Genomic DNA, 4656 nt, shown 5'->3' on the forward strand with positions numbered 1-4656 from the left:
CACCCCCAGCCCTCCATACCCACACCTCCACCCCCCATACCCCACACCCTCCACGCCCTCCATACCCACACCCTCCACGCCTCCATACCCACACCTCCACGCCCTCCATACCCACCCCAACGCCAGGTTGGGCCAGAGGGAATTTTAGAAATATTACCTAATTTTATGAAGTAGATTATCATAGAAAACAGGAAATTTGTATCATAGAAAATGGGAAATATCTACTCGAAAGTTGGTTATCTATCTACTTTCCGGGATAGTTGGTTATTTACTTTCTCGAAAAGTATAAAATCTATCTACTTTTCAGGAAAGTAGATTATCGACTTTCGGGAAGTAATTTTCAGGTATACAGAAATATTACCTAATTTTCTTGAAGTAGATTATCATAAACAGGAGGTATACATCATAAAAATGGGGAAATATCTACTTTCGGGATAGTTGGTTATTTACTTTCTCGAAAAGTATAAAATCTATCTACTTTTCAGGAAAGTAGATTATCGACTTCGAGAATGGAATACCGAATTTTTGAAATATTACTAATTTTGCGAAGTAGATTATCATAAACAGGAAATTTGTATCATAGAAAATGGGAAATATCTACTTTCCAGGAATTGGTTATCTACTTTCATGAAAAGTAGATAGATTCTACTTTCGGAAAGTAGATTATCGACTTTTCGGGCAAGTAGATTTTTCGAATTTTGGAAATATTACCTAATTTTGCCAGTAGATTATCAAAACAGAAATTTGTATCATAAAAATGGGAAATATCTACTCGCAGGAAAGTTGGTTATCTACTTTCCCGAAAAATAGGTAAATTCTACTTTTAAAAGTTATCGCTTTTTTAGGAAGTAGATTTTTCGAATTTTGGGGAAATATTACCTAATTTTGCGAAGTAGATTATCAAAACGGAGAATTTGTATCATAAAAATAGGAAATATCTACTTTCCGGGAAAGTTGGTTATCTGCTTTCCCGAAAAAAGCTCAAATAGATTTTCTACTTTTTCGGGAAGAAATAGATTATCGACTTTTCGGGGAAGTAGATTTTCGAATTTTGGAAATATTACCTAATTTTGCAGTAGATTATCATAGAAAGCAATTTGTATCTCATAAAAAATGGGAAATATCTACTTTCCGGGAAAGTTGGTTATCTACTTCCCCGAAAGTAGATAGATTTTCTACTTTTTTCAGGAGAAAGTAGATTATCGACTTTTTCGGGGAAGTAGATTTTCGAATTTAGAATATTACTAATTTTGCGAAGTAGATTATCACCAAAACAGGAAATTTATCACTAAAATGGGAAATATCTACTTTCAGGAAAGTTGGTTATCTACTTTCAGCAAATTTCTACTTTTCGGGAGAAGTAGTTATCGACTTTCGGGGAAGTAGATTTTTCGAATTTTGGAAATATTACCTAATTTTGCGAAGTAGATTATCATAGAAAACGGAAATTTGTATCATAAAAATAGAAATATCTACTTTCCGGGATGGATGATTGTTACTTTCTCGAAAAGTATAAAATCTATCTACTTTCAGGAAAGTAGATTATCGACTTTTCGAGAATGAATTTTCAGTACAGAAATATTACTAATTTTGCGAAGTAGATTATCGCAAAGCAGGAAATTTGTATCATAAAATGGGAAATATCTACTTTCAGGAAAGTTGGTTATCTCTTTCCCCGGCATCAGATAGATTTTCTACTTTTCGGGAAAGTAGATTATCGACTTTTCGGGGAAGCAGATTTTCCAGTACAGGAAATATTACCTAATTTTGCAGTAGATTATCATAGAAAGCGGAAATTTGTATCATAAAAAATGGGAAATATCTACTTTCCGGGAAAGTTGGTTATCTACTTTCCCGAAAAGTAGATAGATTTTCTACTTTCGGGAAAGTAGATTATCATTTCGGGCAAGTAGATTTTTCGAATTTTGGAAATATTACCTAATTTTGCGAAGTAGATTATCATAAAACAGGAAATTTGTGTCATAAAAAAAAATGATAGAAATATCTACTTTCGGGAAAGTTAGTTATCTCTTTCCCGAAAAAGTAAGATAAATTTTTCTACTTTTTCGGGAAAGTAGATTATCGACTTTACGAGAGTAGATTTTTGAATTTTGGAAATATTACCTAATTTGCGATAGATTATCATAGAAAACTGGAAATTTGTATCTCATAGAAAATGGGAAATATCTACTTTCGGGGAAAGGATTCAGTTTATCTACTTTTCGCGAAAAGTAGACAAATCTCCCTACTACTTTCAGGAAGAGCGTTATCGACTTTTCAGGGCAAGTAGATTTTTCGAATTGAAATATTACCTAATTTTTGCGTAGATTATCATAGAAACGAAATTGTATCATAAAAATGGGAAATAATATCTGCTGGGAAAGTTGGTTATCTACTTTCATCAATGATTTCACTTTTCGGAAAGTAGATTATCGACTTTTCAGAGTAGATTTTCGAATTTTGGAAATATTACCTAATTTTGCAGTAGATTATCATAAGCAGGAAATTTGGCATCATAAAATGGGAAATATCTACTTTCCGGGAAGTTGGTTATCTACTTTCAGCATCGACTTCTACTTTTCGGGAGAAAGTAGATTATCGACTTTTCGGGGAAGTAGATTTTCGAATTTTGGAAATATTACCTAATTTTGCAGAAGTAGATTATCATAAAACAGAAATTTGTCATAAAAATGGGAAATATCTGCTTTCCGGGAAAGTTAGTTATCTACTTTCGAAAAGTAAATAGACCTAATTTTTCGGGAAAGTAGATTATCTCGACTTTTTCGAAATGCGTTACCGAATTTTGAAATATTACCTAATTTTGCGAAGTAGATTATCATAAAAGAAAACAGAAATTTGTATCATAAAAATGAAATATCTACTTTCCGGGAAGTTGATTAACTCTTTCATATAGACAGGTACTACTTTTCGAAGTAGATTATCGACTTTTCGGGGAAGTAGATTTTCGAATTTTGGAAATATTACCTAATTTTGCGAAGTAGATTATCGCAGAAAACAGGAAATTTGTATCATAAAAATGGGAAATATCTACTTTCAGAAAGAGATGATTCTACTTTCCCGAAAATTTACTTTCGGGAAAGAAGTAGATTATCGACTTTTCGAAATGAATTTTTCAGACCCCGGAAATATTACCTAATTTTGCGAAGTAGATTATCATAGAAACAGAGGTATATGTAAAAAATGGGAAATATCTACTTTCCGGGAAAGTTATCTACCGAAATGAATAGACCTACTACTTTTCGGGAAAAGTAGATTATCGACTTTTCGGGAAGTAGATTTTCAATTTTGGAAATATTACTGTTTGCGAAGTAGATGATCATAGAAAACGGGAAATTTGTATAATAAAAAATGGGAAATATCTACTTTCCGGGAAAGTTGGTTATCACTTTCCCAGCAAATAATTTCTTTCAGGAGAAAGTAGATTATCGACTTTTAAAGGAAGTAGATTTTTCTACCGGGTACCGATATTACCTAATTTGCAAGTATGGAAATATTACCTAATTTGCGAAGTAGATTATCATAGAAACGGGAAATTTGTATCATAAAAAATGGGAAATATCTACTTTCCAGAGAAGTTGAGTTATCTACTTTCCCGAAAGTAGATCAGATTTTCTCTTTTCGGGAAAGTAGATTAACGACTTTTGGGAAAGTAGATTTTCGAATTGGGGAAATATTACTAATTTTGCGAAGTAGATTATCATAGAAAACGGGAAATTGTATCATAAAAAATGGGAAATATCTACTTTCCGGGAAAGTTAGTTATCTACTTTCCCGAATAGATAAATTCTACTTTTCGGGAAAGTAGATTATCGACTTTTGGGGAAGTAGATTTTCGAATTTTGAAATATTACCTAATTTTGCGAAGTAGATTATCATAGAAAACGGAAATTTATGGGATATCTACTTTCCGGGAAAGTTGGTTATCTACTTTCGAAAAATGATCAAATCTACTTTTCGGGAAAGTAGATTATCGACTTTGGGAAGTAGATTTTCGAATTTTTGGAAATATTACCTAATTTTGCAGTAGATTATCATAGAATAAAATTTGCATCATAAAAATGGGAAATATCTACTTTCCGGAAAATTGGTTATACTTTCACCAAAAAGATAGATAAATTCTACTTTTTCGAAGTAGATTATCGACTTTTAAGAGTAGATTTTTCGGTACGGGAAATATTACTAATTTTGCGAAGTAGATTATCATAGAAAACGAGGAAATTTGTATCATAAAAATGGGAAATATCTACTTTCCGGAAAGTTGGTTATCTACTTTCCAAAAAGTGAATAGATTTTCTACTTTTCGGAAAGTAGATTATCGACTTTCAAGAGTAGATTTTCGAATTTGGAAATATTACCTAATTTTGCGAAGTAGATTATCATAGAAACGGGAAATTTGTATCATAAAATGGGAAATATCTGCGAAAGTTGGTTATCTACTTTCCCGAAAAATAGATACTTTTCAGGGAAAGTAGATTATCGACTTTCGGGAAGTAGATTTCGAAAGGAAATATTACTAATTTTGCGAAGTAGATTATCATGAAAACCGGAATTTATCATAAAAAAAGATATCTACTTTCCAGGAAAGTTGGTTATCTACTTTCGAAAAATAGATAATTTCTTTCAGGAAGTAGATTA

The sequence above is a fragment of the Homarus americanus genome, unplaced genomic scaffold (assembly GCF_018991925.1).
Source record: "Homarus americanus isolate GMGI-L3 unplaced genomic scaffold, GMGI_Hamer_2.0 scaffold33026, whole genome shotgun sequence".
Taxonomy (NCBI): domain Eukaryota; kingdom Metazoa; phylum Arthropoda; class Malacostraca; order Decapoda; family Nephropidae; genus Homarus; species Homarus americanus.